Raw genomic sequence first — 20,053 nt, forward strand, 5'->3', positions numbered from 1 at the left:
TCTCTCTTTTCTCAGTCCGCCGGTGTTCCTCAAGGTAGTATCTTAGGTCGCATTCTTTACACGGTTTATACAGCTGACATCCCAACCCACCCTAACACAGTTCTAACAACATACAATGATGACACATGTATACTGTCTGTAAACAACGACCCAACTAATGCATCACAAACACTACTGACACACATAACATCAATTGAAGAATGGTGTCAAAACTGGAGAATCAAAATAAATCCTGGCAAATCCCATTCATTTCTTATGAAGTAAAAAAAAAAAAAAAAAAAAAGAATGCAAAGTTTGTGCTTTACCTGCCCTTTCTCAATAAAGACGCCATAATAGTCTAAACTGTAATATTTACATTTCACTTATGTATATCATTTGTATGTTATTAAGATGCAAAAGATGTCATTATCTGGTCGAAACATATTAGATATAATTTTTTAAATGATTAAAATAAATAATAAAAAAAAATAAAATTGATTCAAGCTTTCTCCCTGGGCCTTTTTTTCGTTTTGTCACTATTTAAAACGGATTAATAAAATAAATAAAAACAGTAATAAAAATTAATATAACATAAAATCAATCAAAACTGAGGCTTGAAAGATTTATAAAGTTAAAGAGATTGGGACAAGAAACTACTAGAGATATGAGAAGGCCCACCATCCATCATAAGATTGCTACAGCCCAACTCTTAACCATCGAGAATTGATGAACGCCTAAGTCCTTAGCGAGTGTCACAGAAGGATTAACAAGCGCATTAGGAGGCTCGTCTGTCAAAATGGAGGCTGATATTTGTCAAATCATTTTAAGGGGATTTCTTATTCTGTTTAATCTCAGTAAATAACATTTCAATAAATAAATCTTCAAATAGATGCTAGATAGATGTGATCATAAAACACTTTAAAAGAAAGCAATTGTTCAGTTTCAGATCGCTGTGAGAATTGGCAGACGCAAGATAAGAGACCCATTATTTACCGAGATTCAGAGAAATAATTTTTTCTTCCTTTGAATTCAACGTTATCTTGCGAGCGTAGGCATCAGGAAGTAGTTCCCTGCCTAGGGATGGAAGAATAGAAGGAAAGAGGAGAATGCAGAGAGAAAAAATGCCGCTTATACAATCCATCTGAGTGAGGTTAGTGCTATAACTATTGTTTTTTTTTTCTTTTAGATATTTAAAGTAAACAATTCGGAAGAAAAAAAAAATATTGTGTTACCTACTACATTATTGACCGTTACACGTTCCTGAACACGGCCAGGCTAGGGAGTTGGGAGATGGTGCTCCACTAAGGGTGCAGGTTCAAAGAGGGCGCAAAACAAACCATAAAAACAATTTAACGATTTTAAAATTGAGGTTTAGTTTTTATTCATAACCTAGCCTACTCGTCTCTCTTTTCTCAGTCCGCCGGTGTTCCTCAAGGTAGTATCTTAGGTCCCATTCTTTATTCGGTTTATACAGCTGACATCCCAACCCACCCTAACACAGTGCTAACAACATACGCTGATGACACATGTATACTTTCTGTCAACAACGACCCAACTAATGCATCACAAACACTACAGGCACACATAACATCTATTGAAGAATGGTGTAAAAACTGGAGAATCAAAATAAATCCTGACAAATCCCACCAGATCACCTTTACTCTCCGCCGTAAACCTCTGCCCTCCTGTCCTACAGTATCCTTTCTAGATACACCACTAACGCCTGTTGAACAGATTCGATACTTAGGACTCCATCTTGACAAGAGACTTACTTGGAATCCACACACAAGACTGAAACGACAAGAAACTGCTCGTAGATTCCGATTGCTACAACACTTACTTGACAAACGCTCTAAACTTCCCATTCACTACAAAACATTAGTATACACTACAATAATCAGACCAATTTGGACATATGGAATTGAGCTCTGGGGCTCCACCAAACCATCAAATTCTTCCCGCATCCAATCGTTACAATCCAAAATCCTACGTAAAATCTTTGATGCTCCTTATTACGTCACAAATAAACTCATTCATAAAGACCTTAACATCCCATTCGTTGCAGATTTGACCCAAACCAGATATGCGTCTTTTTATTCCAAACTCCTTAACCATCCTAACCCATTAATTCTTAATCTTTCATCCTTAATAATCCCTGATAATCCTCCGAGGCGTCTGAAAAGAAGATGGCCACGAGACCTTCTAGTTTAAATTAATGTTTGAAGTACCACCAATGGGTGGTTCCTTCCCAAGATTTTCAAGTGTATATGAAACTTACTACATATTTACTTATTGTATTATTTTGTACAGTTGTAAATTACAATAAATAGATAATTAAAAAAAAAAAAAAGTTTTTATTAGATAGCAGACCCGGCAATGCTTTGCTATATTTGAGAATTTATCTTAGTTGAGCACTATTGAAACTTTAAATATCAATCAATATTTAGATGAAGTTTTTTTTTGGTATTCATTTGTGTTAAATTTCTTTGTTCTTAGCTTAAATGAAGGCTACAAACTCTTGGCTGAAACGTTGGCAAACCTTTTTTTTTTTAATGTGACTTACAACAATACAAATAATAAATACAATAAGTAAATATGTTGTATGTTTAATATACACTTGAAAATCTTGGGAAGGAACCACCCATTGGTGGTACTTCAAGCATTAATTTAAATTACAAGGTCCCGTGGCCATCTTCTTTTCAGACGCCTCGGAGGATTATCAGGGATTGTTAAGGATGAAAGATTAAGAACTAATGGGTTAGGATGGGAGAGGAGTTTGGAATGAAGAGACGCATATCTGTTTTGGGCCAAATCTGCAACGAATGGGATGTTAAGGTCTTTGTGAATGAGTTTATGTATAATGTAATAAGGAGCATCAAGAATTTTGGATTGGAAGGATTGGATGCGGGAGGAAGTTAATAATTGGTTTGATTATCGTAGTGTATACAATTTTTTTGAAGTCAATGGGAAGTTTAGAGCGTTTGTCAAGTAAGTGTAGTAGCAATCGGAATCTACGAGCAGTTTCTTGTCGTTTCAGTCTTGTGTGTGGATTCCAAGTACGTCTCTTGTCTCCATCTAAGTATCGAATCTGTTCAACAGGCGTTAGTGGATTACTTAGAAAGGATAGTGGAGGACAGGAGGGCAGAGGTTTACGACGGAGAGTAAAGGTGATCTGATGGGATTTATCAGGATTTTGACACCATTCTTCAATAAATGTTATGTGTGTCTGTAGTGTTTTTGATGCATTAGTTGGGTCGTTGTTTACATACAGTATACATGTGTCATCAGCGTATGTTGTTAGGACTGTATTAGGGTGGGTTGGGATGTCATCTGTATAAACGGTATAAAGAATAGGATCTAAGATACTACCTTGATGAACACCGGCGGACTGAGAAAAGAGTAGGCAAAAATAAAATAAGTTCTCTCATTTGTTCGTGTTTTTTTACTGACCGCACCTCCACCATCTTCCCATCATATATATATATCTACGGTCAACTATCTTATTATCATTCTAAACTCAGTAACAGTTGTTCTTATATTTTAGAAAGAGACAAAACGATTGGCATATAATAACCATGAAAAAAATGTATACTTCCTGGAATACGCGCAAAAAATACTTAATCGTTTTAATTACTTTTTTCCCTTTAAAAAACAGCCTATAACCTTCCAGGGAAAATCCAGTAAATTTAGCAAAAAGCCCCATCAGATTCGGACAAACGGTATGGCCGTGCGTAAAGTACGAACTAACAAAGATTGTTTTTTTACATATTAAATAATAAGCAATTTTACATTAATTCTCAAAACTTATTCAGACTCTCCAGTATTAGAGAACTTAGATTCTTCAAACTCTTTAAGGTGGTAGAAGATCCTTCCTACAGCTCTGAGACAGATCACTCTGGCATCTCATCCATTTATAATTTCTTAAATAATTCCAACGAAGTCTCTACCCGGCTATCAAGTCCCCATCACCAAGTCCCTTTATCACGTCTCTTAATTATAATTGGTAATTATTAATTAAGAATATTAATTCAAAGGGAAATTTCTCCCGGAGATTCCCGAGGGAGAGATGGCATCTTGTATGAAACATTTATTTCAGTTTTCTTTATTGGGATTCACCATCGAAGTACTAAACATTTTCAAAATATTATTACATCTTAGTTACAACAAATTTCAAACCAATATCGAGATCTCACAATATATGCTGTCTGTGTACAGTTTAGTTACAAATAAATTATTAAAAGCATTTAATAAATTTTAGTAAATTATAATATATTTTTTATTTCTACTAAGGCATTTGATCGAGTCTGGCACCCGGGACTGCTTTATAAATCCTACATACATTCTCATCATTCGTTCCTTTTTCATTGATAGATTATTCCAAGTAAACACAATGGTTCCTATTCATCCATCCATTAGTCCGCTGGTGTTTCTCAAGGTAGTATCCTTGGTCCCATCCTCCACACAGCTGACATTTCAACCAACCCTGACACTATCCTCACCACATATGCCGATGACAAATGTGTGCTCGCAGTTAATAATAACCCATTAATTATATCCACTCCAATTCACAGTAATTGTTACATTCACAATAAACTCTCCAATTCCATATCACAGCCCTCGAAGAATGGTGCCGTAATTGGAGGATTAAGATAAATTCCAACAAATCCGATCAAAACACCTTTATCCTTCGTCGAAAACCTACCGACTGCCCTACAGTTTCATTTAATAAGTATGCTCTTAACCCTATTGGACGGGGAAACAGTCTAAACTTCCGACACATTACAAAAGACTGATCTACATGACTGTAATAAGGCCAATTTGGACATTTGGAATTGAGCTTTGGGGCTTTACTAAACCTTCAAATTCCTCTCGTGTTTAATCCTTACAATCCAAAATCCTTCGTAAAATCCTCAATGCTCCTTTGTCACAAATAAAATCATACATAAAGAATATATAAATACCCTATGTGACCTATCTTGCCCGAACCAGATATCACTCCTTCCATTATAAACTCCCTAACCACTCAAACCCCATAGTTTCTAACCTTACATCCTCTTCCATTCCTGACAATCCTCCGAGGCGCCTGAAAAGACGATGGCCACGAGACCAGATAATGTAAAATATCATTAGAGTGCTACCAATGGGTAGTTGCTGTACACGCCTGTAACACTCCATTTTAACTAAGATCAAATTTACTAAATGTATTATGTAATATACAGTTGTAAATTTCAATAAAGATATTAAAAAAAAAAATGTCTACTATGCTTTTCTAAAAGGTTAGAATATTATTTAATATTTCTCACTAAAAAGTACAATTTCTTTCCTGTCCTTAAGTCATTTCAAAGGCTCATATAATTTCAACAATCTAGTACAACAAAAAATAACAAAAATCCTTATTATTTTACCAATAATGACTTTTTAGCAATTTTAAATAAGATAGTTTTATTGTTGATTTTTTCCTGTGTGGATAGCATAGGCTTATTCCATAAAGCTAAATATTAAATAACTACATTAATTTTGGGACTATGAAAGGACACTTTTCCCAATCCCTTTTGATACTGCTATTATTTATGGACTTAAGTATATGTGATTTACTAATAGACTATACTAATGTGAAACTCCACGATACATGAATGGCTCAGTAAGTTATAAGGTTCCTGTACAACGGCAATACAAGAAAGTAATTGCTCATAATCACGCTCCACCACTAGATTTTCTGCAAATTAAGAGAATCCCACTTAATGAGGCTGAGTTGAATCCTGAGGTCTCCCCGGATCCACAAGGTTGGCTCACAGCCGTTCGTAGTGGGGAACAGGGATGTATTGTGGGTGAGGCAAGGGTCCAACCAGACTCAGTCGGTACCCTTAACCATTTGGCGTTTAAACGTTAACATGAGTTAGTCACCCTTTTTGTGTAATGGTTGTTCAAGAAAACTTCCTAAAAAAGTAATGAACCCCTGGCCTTTCATGGATTGCAGGATTTTATAAATACTTAATTTGAACTTTTATTTATGAATAAAACCAATGAATCAATGGATCATTTAATTCCTCTCGTATCCAATCCTTACAATCCAAAATCCCTCATATAATCCTCAATGCTCCTTACTTTGTTACGAACAAAATCATCCATAAAAACCTAAATAGTTCATATGTAACCGATCTAGCCCGAACCAGATATTATTTATTCCTTCCATTAAAACATTCTAACCACTCAAACGATTTAGTTTCTAACCTTGTTTCGTCTTCCATTACTGACAATCCTACAAGGCCCCTGAAAGATGATGGCCTCGGGAGCTTCTAGTGTAGAAATTTCATTAGAGTGCTACCAATAGGTAATTTCTCAACATGTCTCTATTACTCCATTTTCATCTTACATCAAATTTACTGGATATATTATTATGTACAGTTGTAAAAGTCAATATAAATATAATAAAAAAAAAGTTGAGTCAAGAATTAATTAGAACATAGTTCATAACCATACGTCAGATGGTTACAATATATCATCCAGCTTATACAATAGAGGACTTATAAGTAACTCTTGACATCTTTTCAATCAATATGAAAGTCCTGTTTAATATCAAAAGCAAAGTTTGTAATATTGTTAGGACCCAAAGCCTCCAAACTATTTCTTGAGAGATTTGAATTAGATTGCTCTCGTGGAAGCCGTCAATCTCCCGATATTGAAGGAATTTCGCTAGATATTTCTAATTTATCCGTTAACTTTTTCATGTGTGTAAAAAAGAAAAAGGAACAAAACACTTAGTTTCTAACCTCGCTTCCTCTTGCATTCCTGATAATCCTCCGAGGCGCCTGAAAAGAAGATGTGGAGTCCCTCTTCAGTAGAAATGTAATTGGAATGTCTATCAATGGATATATTCTCCGAATAGAACAAGAGCCAGGAAAAATAGGCAGTTATTTCACCCTAATTTTTGATTACTTTAATGAAAACTGCGTATAGTTACTAGTCAAAACTGATGAGTCTGCCAAGTATAGGTAGGGGGAATAAAAAATGGCGGCTGTTTCAAAACATTAATTTTTCATTTGGATACTAGAAAACATAAGACATTATTTAAATCAGAGTAAATTTTCTGAAATATTAGCCCTAATAGAACCATTTACGTGGATACAGCTTTTTAAAAAGAAATATTTCATAAAAAAAGTACTGAAAGATTAGTAATTAGTGTATTTATTTTGAGAAATCTATATCTCAGGAGCTATATGACGTATAGATGTCTATTAGTACTCAAATTAAAGCTAGTTTAATGCACTATAAAGTAGTATATGACCATTACCTTTGTAAGAATAATAGTTTTCATGATATTTGCTAAAATAAATTGATTTATAGTAGTTTAGACAATAGGTTTGATTTATGAAAAACTTCAGAAATCATAAGACGTACACATGTTAGTCAGCACTTAAGGTAAAGATAGTTAAATTTATTATAAAATAGTTTATAACGTTTACCTTTGAATAAGGAGTACTTTTTATGATTTTTGACAAAGTATATTCACCAAATGTTAATTTCTAGTTCTTCGGATAAAATGTTTGATTTTTGAAAAAAATATATGTTTAGAACCATAAACGTACACATGTGTGCCAGCAATCAAAATAAAGAAAATTTAACTTACTCTAAAGTAGTTTGTTTGTTTGGTTGTTTAGTGGCGCCAAACTTTATTGGTCATCAACGCCATTTATATTTTATTTAATTTTGCTAATATTCGTTAAATTTTATTTATTTTTAATTTTTAATTTTTTATTTTTTTTTATTTTTTTTATTATTTTTTTTTCTTCCTATCAAGTTATATTTTTGTCAGTAAATTTTGTAATTTTAAAAACTGGAACACCAATTCTATTGCCTTATCATCGTCTCCAATGATTTTTGAGATATCTTGGCTTAGTCCCAAGCTATTTAGGTGTGGTGTAAAATATGGGCATCGTTGGAAAACATGGCTTAAAAACACGACTCTAAAGTAGTTTATGACACTTATCTTCGTAGGGATAGTAGTTTTTATAATATTCACACATGAATATAAATTTGGCAAATGAAAATTTGTCCAAACAACTATAAATCAATTTATTTCATGAAAACTACTACTCCTAAGAAAATAAACGTCATAAACTATTGTATTGTCCATTACACTAGCTTTAATTTGAGTGCTAATAGACATCTTTACGTAGAATGGTTTTTGAGATATTAAATAAATTAAAATAAATTAACCGACCACTGATCTTTCAGTACGTTCCATACAGCATTTTTATGAAATGTTCCTTTCTAAAAGGCTATTGAATGTAAACTATTCAATGCGAGAACTATTGAATGTAAATAGCTCTAGTATGGCTTACATTTAAGCAAATTTACTCTCCTTTAAATGATGCTCTCTTAAATTTTCTATTGTTGTTGGTAGTTGCAAAGGTATAGAGCTCCGAATAAAAAATTAAATATTTTTAATATTTTGAAGCAGCTGCCAGTTTTTATTCCCCCTACCTATACTTGGCAGACTCATCAGTTTTGACTAGTAATTATACATAGTTTTCATTAACGTAATCGAAGATTGGGGTGAGATAACTGCCTTTTTTCTCCTCTTGAGCTCTTGTACTAAAATGTCTTTATCATGCCATTGTAATATAATATAAAATTTACTTGTTGCATATATTTTAATAGAGTTGTAAATATCAAAAAATAAATTAAAATTAAATAAATACTTAATAAAAGAAAATTTATATTATTTGTAATTAGAAATACTAATTCAATATGCCAGAAAAATTTTGAAACGGCATATATTGATACTTGCATCCCTCACTATTTTTTATTTATTTTTTTATTATTTTATTTATTTATTTTTTTGTCTTCCTATTGTATTCTGCCAAAACAGTTCCAATTTTTTTTTTTAATATCAGTGATTTATATTCGGCAAGGAAAAATAATCCTACCTAACAGTCTAATTGACGATGTGACAAAGATGATTTGATACCAAAAGTGAACAAGCTGGCTTACTAATTTGAGAAACTTGCTCGCTAAGTTAAAGCAATCAATCATAGGACTTAACTTACTAACAGCAGTTATTATACTAAGTACGCCCTCTTGCTCTCTTACTAAACCAATTACTGTGATTATTTTAGCAACACAGTATTAATATATATAGTAACATTAATTTCTAATTTTTTTTAGAACTACTATGATTATTTTCATTATTTTATCTAATCTATTAGTAATTTCAAAGAACATGACCCTTAAAGATTAAAAAAAAATTTTCTGGTGACATTCCAGTCTGAGAGTAAAGCCTCAATTTATTAGTTTTTAATATAATATGTTTTTTTTCTTGTTTTTTTATCACGTATCGGCCACGTGAATATCAATGGTTAAGCTTCTTTGGGTGTCATGAATCTCTTTCCTCCCATCGCAGTTTCATGATCCTCGCCTTTCTTTTCTTTCTTCGTACCCCTTTTTTTCCTCGATATTGGTGAGGTTTTTTAATGTTTTCCTATTCGTATCTCTATCTAGACAGTCGGTATCTGAAATTTTAAGTTTCTTTAATTCCTGTTTCATTTGCCTCGTGTACCCTCCCATGTTTTTGTAGCTGAAATGTTTTTTAAAGATGTTCTTATTCAATCTTTCCTTCTTTATCCTCTTCGTGAGTCCGTAGAACATCAGCCTTCTGATTCTCATCTCGGTTACCAGGTCTTTGATTTGTCTGTAGATCTCTTCGTTAGATCTTAGCCTGTAACCTTCTTGTGTTTTTCTGGATTTTTCCTAATATCCTCCTCTCTAATTTTAGCAGATTTTCCGAGTTGGGTAAACATGCGGTCTCCACCCAGTGTAAAATCACAGGCTTTATCACAACGTTGTAATGCCTAAACTTATATGTTTTTATTATTATTATTATTATTGTCTGAGAGTGGTTAATTCTAATAACACAATTTCAAAAGATTATATGATTTTTTAAAAATTATTTATTAACCCTCTAGTTTCTAACCTCGATTATTCTTCTATTCCTGATAATCCTCCGAGGCACCTGAAAAGAAGATGACCTCGAGACCTTCTAGTGTAGAAGTACGTTTAGAGTGTTAAATAAATAAATTTGTAATTATTTATTTAATACTAGATCAGCCAGGTGGGCCTTACATGTTTTATGTAACGGCTACATTTTTTTTTTTTTTAAATAGATTATAAGGGTGGAGTATAGTCTAAAAAATTAAGATAAAATAGAATATAGATAAAAATAATAATTCTTAAGAAGAGATTAAAAGAAAACTTAAGCACAAAAACAATTACATCCATTGATTTAACAAAATAAATAATTCACTTCTAAGGTGAAAAAAGAGGATCACCGTGGTAAGGCACTGTGTTACTAACTCCAAGGACCTGATTTTAAATCCGGCTGGACAGAAAATTGTTTTTTGTTACACTTTAGCCTTGAATCAACCCTGTGGGTTTTTGAGACCTCTGGCGGTCGAGCGTGATTCTGACCAAATCACCTCCTTGTACAACCAGTAACAGTACTTCCTACCTTGTACATCTAGTAACAGTACTTCCTTACAAAGTACTGAGCCCCTGACCCTTCATGGGTCGTAGGGGAATAGATTTTAATTTTTTTTTATTGTGAAAAAGTCAATTCAAGAAAAATACGAAGAGAAAAAATAAAATTGTAATAATGTCAATATTAGAATCAATAAATATATAATTAATAACAAGATGTCCTGCAGCAGCCTCGGCTTCAGTCTTTGGGTTGAAGCTGGGTTTCTCAAGTTGGTAACTGCCAGTAACTGGGAAATGATCCTACATTCATTAGTGTATTTCCTCTCAGATGTTTTGGTCCTTAGGCAGCATAAAGCAGTTTCCAATACAAAGTAATATTCCAAGTCGGCTTATTGGCCATCATCAAGAAGAAAACATATTCTTTTAAAATGTTTTCACCTCACATTTAATACTAATATTTCATCATACCTCATTATAGATTTTTCACATATCACTAAAAACTTTTGTTCAATACAGACTTATTCCCTAATTCAACAACTTCAAAACAAATAAAATAGCCGTCTACTTACAAACCTATATAACTTTAATGTAACCTTTAAACCTAAAGTTTTTAATGATAAAACAAATATACATAAAGATGTTCGGGATGCGGTCATGAAAGAAACAAAAACAAATAAAAATAAGTTTTAAAATAATCAGTACTAAAAAAAAAAAAGAAATAACAAAGAATATTAGATTTAAAATAAACAAGAGACGCAATAACACGTCAAATTAGGAAAGTAAATATAAGAGAAGTAAAACAAAAATTTAAGTTCTCTTAGAGTTATTACATCACTTGTTTATTTTAAATCTAATACTCTAAGATATTTCTTTTTTTTATAAACTTATTATTATTTTATTATAGTACATCTTATTTTCATTTGTTCTTGCTCCTTTTTATAACATTTTTTCACTTATATTTACATAATTTTTAAGCCCATCTGTGTTTTCAACCTATTTTTTATTGCTGTATTGTATTTTTTTTAAACTCTGATGGAGCCCTGCAAAGTGAGATGAAACGTCAACGAATAAATAGTTGTGTAATTATTGTTTGTTTTGTTTTTTGACCGCACTCCCAATTATCTCCTTCACATAAAGTAAAATACGGTCAATCATTTATATATATCATTTTTTTTAAATATTGTCAATAGCTATTTAGAAAAATCCGAAAATAATGCCATAATTTAGTCTCTTGAATGGAAGCAGAAATCCAACTAGTAAATTAAGACACCATCAGGGCAAGCCAAAGACAGCACATCTCAGAATCCGTGAGTGTTCTTGGATGGTTTTATAGGAATCAAACGATCCTATTCCGAAAATTTCAACTTGAGCTATAACACCAAGATTGGTCTTGTTACTGATAAGGATTTTTTTTTTTTTAGATCAATCAATAAATTAAAATTATGTAGGGAATGTGCTCGTAATACACTTTTATTATTTTTGACTTATAAGGGAAGAATACGCATGTGTTGACTGGACCCTCCCCAAATTTCAAGGTCTGAAGGAATCAGATCCAAGTCCAAGTTCCAAGATATCAGGGGAGGGATTTAGTTAGAGAGAAAGTGATCTTGAGAAGGACTAATATATAAAAATAAAACTGGTGAAAGGGAGAGGCCGAAAAGGATACAATAATGTTAGTAAGGTAAGTAAGAATTTAGAGATGGTCTATTGGTGAGATGTGAATATGATGTGGTGAGGGTTGCCATTTGTATTTGTAGAAAAGTGTACTTGTGACTGAGTACTTTCTTTCCGCCCCATATGTTATGGGCCACATGATGGGCATTGTGTCGCTGCTGCTCCAGGGAGTAAGGTGGCCATTCTTGGGACTGCGCCGCACACCACGCTCGGTGCTGACTTCTTAGCCAGACATCACTTAGTTGGCCGTGGTACTAAAAGGAAGAAAACGCTGGCTGAACACTCAACAGGACGCGACCAGTCCGGCGTTCGCCATCTTGGCTTCTCATTCTCCACTTACTCCCTAGGTGGTGCTGGGGTTAAGTGGATATCATATTGGCATATCTATTAGTTTATTTACACACTGCAGTAATAGGAATCATGGACTTTATCGGGTTTCAGACCCTATGAGAACCAAGATGATGAGAGAAACAGTACTCTATGTTCTGGCGGAGAGCGATCTCCCTGAGCTGATAAGGAAAGAAAACTACCCGTACGACAAGACCTTCGTGTACGGATGGAAGGAAGCTGTCAGCTCTTCTCACTTCTTCCTGGACAGGAGAGAAGCTACACCAGCAAGGCCTCAGTAGAAGAGCAAGCTGTGTGCACAGCTATGGAAGCATTTGTTAATTGTCTTGATTGCAGCAATAAGTTCTAACCACTGCTGCGAACACCCGTATTGCAGAACAAGTGGAGTAGGATGATTAATAAATCAAATAAAAAAAAAGAGATCAGAGAGCATTCTCACCAAATTTTCAAATATATAAGTCAAATGTTAAGAAAAAAATTGAAATAGAAAAAAAAATACTCAAAGTGTTAGCGACAACTTATCTATCAATAATTTAAGAATATAATGGACTTAGAGAGGTACTGTGTCAAGACTTCATTTCTATATTAAACAACAAAAATATTGTGGCTAAATAAACATTCAACAAAAAATAGAGGCAATTCATTTGACACTCCAGAAAACTCGTGATTTGATTTCGGTGCAAAAATATGAGATATAATTGTAGAAGAGGCGGGAAGAAAAAAGGCAGTAATCTTACCCCAATTTTTGATTAATTTAATGAAAGCTATGTATAATTACTACTCAAAATTCATGAGTCTGCCAAGTATAGGTAGGGGAAATAAAAAGAAGAATAAATTTGCTAAAATATGAGCCCTAATAGAGTTATTTACGTTAAATAGTTTTCGAGATATAGCTTTTAAAAAAAACATTTCATAAAAATGTTTGGGATGTACTAAAAGATCAGTAGTTAGTGAATTTATTTTGAAAAATTCATATCTCAAAAACCATTTGACGCACAGATGTCTATTAGCAGTCAAATTAAAGCACGTTTAATGAACTATAATGTAGTTTATGATGTTTATCTTCGTAGGAGTAATAGTTTACATGAAATTTGCTAAAATAAATTGATTTATTGATGTTTCGACAAATTTTTATTTGTCAAATTTATAGTCATATGTGAATATTATAAAAACTACTACCCCTACGAAGATAAGTGTTATAAACTACTTTATAGTAAGTAAAAGAGATATATTTTTTTCAAAAATCCAATATTTTATACGAACAAGTAGAAATTAATATTTTGTGAGTTTATTTTATTGAACTATAAATAAAGTTTTTCATAAATCAAACTTATTGTCCGCACAACAATAAATCAATTTATTTTAGTAAATATCATAAAAACTACTATTCCTACGAAGGCAAAGCTCATAAACTTCTTTATAGTCCATTAAACTAGCTTTAATTTGAGTAGTAATAGATATCTGTACGTCACATAGTTCCTGAGATATAGATTTCTCAAAATAAATTAACTAACTATTAATCTTTCAGTAGATTTTTAAGAAATTTTGCTTTTTAAAAAGCTATATCTTGAAACCTATTGGACGTAAATAGCTCTTTTAGGACTATATTTCAGAAAATTTACTCTTCTTAAGTAATGTTCTCTTAGATTTTCTAGTGTTTTTGGTAGTTTTTAAGATATAGAGCTCCGAATAAAAAATTAGTGTTTTTTTAAGGTTTTGAAACAGCCACGATTTTTTATTCCCCCAACCAATACTTGGCAGACTCATCGATTTTGACTAGTAATTATACATAGTTTTTATTGAAGTAATAAAAAATTGTGGTGTGATAACTGCCTTTTTTCTTCCCGCCACTTGTACTATAAAATGCTCTCGTCAAGTTTATAACATTAATTCTCGTTAATAATCAATAATTATAAAACTGGATGAAGTAGATAAAAGGTTCAATATTCATACGTTATTTATGGCATATTATAAATTATTTATACGTTATTTATGGTTTATTATACATTATTTATTTAGTTATGTGTTTATTATTCATTAGTTTTATTTGTTTATTATTCATTCCTGTTTTTTTAATGTTTATTTTATTATTAAGGCCTTACTTTTACGTTTTAAGTCCAGTAAAGTTGATAATCGACCACTCAGTAACATTCGAAATATAACTCGGAATGGAAATATCATTAAAGCTACTATTACTAAAAAAAAAAATAAATAAAATTAAAAAAATTACCCCCACACACTAAAATGAAAATAGAATCCGGAGAAGAGAAACTTCTCAAGGCGGATACAGGACTGACATATGGTCAACAATCTGGTTTATTTATACGGGAAAAGCTCACAGATATTCCTTTTCTAGTGAATAATAGTGCCAACATTTCCCTTATTCCTGGAAACGAATCAGGGTACAGGAATAAAATTATTTGGAGCCAGGAATCCCAAAATTCTTATATTTGGAACCTACAAGTCGGTGTGGGACTAAGACGATAGGATACTCCTCTTTTCTTACGATAGGAAGCTACGTGAGGTATGTGGGATCTTCGATTTCAATGAAACCTTTTTTTGCTGATACTTGCTCAAAAATATTAAACACGCGTTTAAGAGTTCTTGCTAATGCGCTCTAGTTGCCGAGAAAATTAAAAACACCAAAAATTTCTTCCTATATAGAAGGCCGAAAAAAAATTTGTTTATGAAAAAGCAAGTCAGATTTGATTTTGTATCCTCAAGGACTCTTAAATACGAATTAAAAAAAAAAAAATTATTTGGCCCATGCTGCAACGTCAATTGGCAGAAACCTGAGTGTTGTGGTGCATACCTACATAGGCGTACCTAGAGGAGAGCAGGAGTGAAAAAATTATTAATTTATTTTAAAATAATTTTTTTCAACCAAATATGAATTGTAATAACTAATAAAGCATTGCGATAACTATATATTATGTTCTTAAAATTTTGGTTTGGTGTTCTTAAACGTTTGGTTAAAATTTCCCGAGCTAAAATGTAACAACCTATTTGACTATAGATTGCCCCCCCCCCACCTCTAGTTTTGAACATAGGTACACCCTTGTTGTGGGTAGACTATTAAAATAATTCAGACCGACTGACGTTGCGAAACAGTCGAGGCAAAATATATTTTATTTTAAATGAGGTGTAGATAGTTGACCGTAGATTACTGATTGGAGAGGATAGTCGGAAGGTGCAGTTAGCAAAGAACAACATAAATAAACAAAAAAATATTTATATATCCCGACGTTTTGACCTGAGAATCAGGTCTACATCAGGGCTTCAGAACAAAAGAGATAACAGCCAACATTTAGAGAAATATAAAATTGAAAAGAAATATTATACAAACAAACTTGGAATTATACAAAATATTGAATTTAATAATACAAAATAATTGAATGATAATCCTGGAATTAGATGGTAGCAGAATAATAACAGTGACATATGAAAAATAATATAATGTAGGTAAGAAGATATGTATAATATAAGATATATAAGTAGTGACTAAAAAACTGAAGATGTGAAATAAAAAAAAAAAGATATATAAGAAGATAGTCAGGGTTGCGGTCAAAAGAGAAACAAAAATAGTTTACAACTATTTTTTTCCGACGTTTCGCCCCACTTTGCAGGGCTTCATCAGGTCTAAAAAGATACAAAATGATACAATGATAAGAATAAAAACAAGTAACAATTTCAAGAGTAAAATTTCTTTATAAAAATACGTAAAATATAAAGCTAAAAAAGTACAGGAGATGCATATAAAACAAAAACAATACTGGGAAGGAAAACAAAAATAAAATTGAAAAAATTATAGAGATAAAATAAACACGTTTTGATTCAACGTCCTTTCATGACATTTATTTTATCTCTATAATTTTTTTAATTTTATTTTTGTTTTCCTTCCCAGTATTGTTTTTGTTTTATATGCATCTCCTGTACTTTTTTAGCTTTATATTTTACGTATTTTTATAAAGAAATTTTACTCTTGAAATTGTTACTTGTTTTTATTCTTATCATTGTATCTTATTTTTGTATTTTTATTTTTTTCATTGTATCATTTTTTATTTTTTTAGCCCTGATGAAGCCCGGCAAAGTGGGGCGAAACGTCGGGAAAAAAATAGTTGTAAACTATTTTTGTTTCTATTTTGACCGCAACCGTGACCATCTTTTTATACATCAATTTTTACGGTCAACTATATATACATCTATAAAAAAAAAAGGTTTCTCTACATGCTTGTACCATACTATAATCTTATTTCAAATTTACTTGATGTATTTTATGAACTGTTGTAAATATCAATAAATAAATTATTAAAAAACTGAATCGATGTTTTAACTTAAATTTCTTCCTAATTTCTTATTCCGTATTATTGAGTCTCAGATTATCCGAGAGTAAAGATAAATAGCTCCCATTAACTCTCCGACTACGGCTAATTTATCCCATGACGAGTCTATTTAGAGTAACCTGATTGCCCTAGACAGATTCGAGTCCTTGTCTTATAAATGCTAATTAACTGTTTCTATTTAGCTTTGGTTTGTTATAAAATAAATAAATATTGATTCCAGGAACATAATCACATTAAATTTATTGAACAATATTTACTAAAGAACTAAATTATAATATTTATTTCTAAAATTAACAATTAACATTCTGATGCTAGTGCAAAGTGAACACGCTTTCTACCTTAAAGTTTTAACTCCACTTATCTTAGAGAAAAATAAAAAGTAGATTTTTTTGTTTAATTAATAAATTTTATCCTATTTCAGTCTCAAAACATTATTATTCCTTTATACGCACTTGCTCAGCCTCCACTGACTCAGCGGTGATGCAACGAGAGGGATGCGCTGGGATCTTTTGAGCTCTGCACTATCCCTCACACGTGGGGGATAGAGTGGTCTCAGAGATCCTCAGGTCGATTGTGTAAATATTGTATATTAGAGTGTAAATGTGACTAGAGACTATATTATTTTATCATTATGTTATTTTATATATTTATGTTTCATACAGATAGTTTGATTTCATTTATATATATTTTTTTTAATTTATTTTTATTTTATTTTATTTATTTTATTTTATTTTAGTATATATGAGACCATTCATCACTATTACCTATTGCCCACAATTGTGTGGCAGATTGTAATATCTATCAATAAATAAAAAGTATTATTTAAAAAAAAATATTCCTTTAAAAGTCCAACGTTTCGGCCAATTCGCCAATCCTCAAAGACAATCATCCTCAAAAATCACCTCCTTGCAACCGTTGGCCTAAAACAGTACTTCCTTACGAAACAGTACACCCCTGACCTCTTATTGGTTATTCATTTTTTAAAAATATATTTATATAATATTATAATAAATAAATAATGACTTATTATTCAGTCCCTATTAAAAATTATTGGGGAACAACAGTGTACAAGCAACTCTCTCATTGTGTTCAGTTTTTATTCCCACCCAGTCCTTCACAATCCAACCGCTCATTCTCCTGACATTTCCAAAGCATAAAGAGTTCCAGGTTTCACAATACTTTGCGGACAACTGATTGTATTCGTTTGTTGGACAAATGAAGTCCTTTAGAGTCCAGTCCAATTAATATTTTTTTGTGTTTTCTGGATACGTTTGCTTAAAAGAAATTTAATTTTAAACATAAATTCAGTCAATTGAGTACAATTTTCTACTTCAAATCTTTTATTTTATTTTATAAAAATGTGTTATTCCTTATGGCTATTATTTGAGTTTAATGTCAAAAATGAGTAAATTGAAAAAAAAAAATTCCGCTATATTTTTATAGAAGGGTGTATGAAACATGCCTTCACCTCAATCACCTTATTGACATTAAATTGTAATTACACATGCACTGAGTAATCGAACATCATCATTATTGCTGAATTGGCCTTTTCCCAAGTAAGAACAATAAACTAGGTTTCCGGAATACTATATAATACTATTTCACTGAACTATACTTGAATTATATTGGACAATGAATTACAATTTTATGAATTATTAAGTCTGGCATGGATCTTATGGGTGAACACTAATTTTGAAACTTAAAACATTATTCGAATTTTATTAATCTGGTCTGGAGGACCATTATGTATGAAGCATGCCTTCACCTTAATGCCAGACATACTTCACTTTGGTACTTCACTTAACCCCGACAGTATAAATGGTGCTGATGACCAATGATGTTTGGCGCCACTAAACAAAAAAACAAACAAACAGGAAGACGGCGTCTGGTTGTCTGGTCTTAGGCGATTTCTCCAGCCTGATTATACACTTTTCAGAAGGCCCACGACAAGGCGTATTCATTAGTATGTTAGGAATGGCCGTGCCAGAGAATAAGCCCTGGACACTGACGAAGGTAGAGGAGGTCTAGGTGAGAGAGTGAGGTAGAGTAACAGTTCTAGTTGCCGAGATGAAGCGGACGGACTAGAGCCGGGGAGAGACGGGAAATTACACTGGTTGCCGAGATGAGGCAGACGGACCAGTGTAACCGTTGAGGACTAGGTTACAATCTTAGTTGCCGAGATGAAGCGGACGGACTAAGATTGCTGGAGAGAAGGAGAGGAAATAGGCCATCATCTTAGGTGAACGTACAGAAAAACAACTTTAGGGAGTATATATTGGCAATGAACTTCTCTAACTCAAGCAGTTTGTACGCCACCAGTGCCATGACTAGCCCCAGGTAAGGAGATGGATCTAAGATCAAATTGGGGGATTTAGAGTCCTTTATTTATAGCCCTAGTCCATGCGGCTGTGACCGAGACGCGGTCGGTACATGTCTACTTGAGATAGTTACGTGCAATGCATTGTTATCATTTTTAATTCATTCTACAGATATTGCTAAGTATTATGCACAGAAATTATTAATATAAAAATAACAATATGTTTTTACAAAATTAAGTAATATGTAAATTTGAGAATTCGGTGAGGCTCGAGGTGCAGCGCTCTGATGAGTTCTGTTCGAAACGCTTGCTTCCCCTCGCTATAATACCTTATTTATTTTTTCTTATAGTTGTTTGATTTTATTGATTTTTTAATTTGATTATTTATTTATTTTTCTATTATTATTTATTATTATTACCTTTTTTCCCCGTTCAGTGTTATATTTTTGTCAGTAAACTTTTGATTTTTAAAACTGAAACACAAATTCAACTGTTTTATCATCGTCTCCGAGAGCTTTTTGGGTTTAATTCAGCTAATCATACCTTTAATAAGCTATTTAGGTGTGATGTGAAATACCAGCATTCTTGGAAAATATGACTCATATCTTTTTAAATAAGATAGGAGTGGGTGAGCCTCGTGTGACTTATTCTCAGCCTGGACAACGAACCTCCTCTCTAAGGTACCCCTTACTTTGTCTTTACCGTCTTCCTCTGTCACATGCCCAAGTGTACCTCATCCAATATACTGCTACCTCCATGGTTACATGTCCATAATACCAGAGTCATCTTGATTAACCACTTGTAACCTCCTCTATATTGGAAGTTTGAGTTCGTAAGTTTTAGTATTTTTATTTATTTTATTTTACACCAGATCGGCCTGGTATGGGCCTTACATGGTTGATATAACCGTTATATA

Source organism: Halyomorpha halys, unplaced genomic scaffold (genome assembly GCF_000696795.3).
Source record: "Halyomorpha halys isolate HHAL.00 unplaced genomic scaffold, Hhal_1.1 Scaffold1.1, whole genome shotgun sequence".
NCBI lineage: Eukaryota > Metazoa > Arthropoda > Insecta > Hemiptera > Pentatomidae > Halyomorpha > Halyomorpha halys.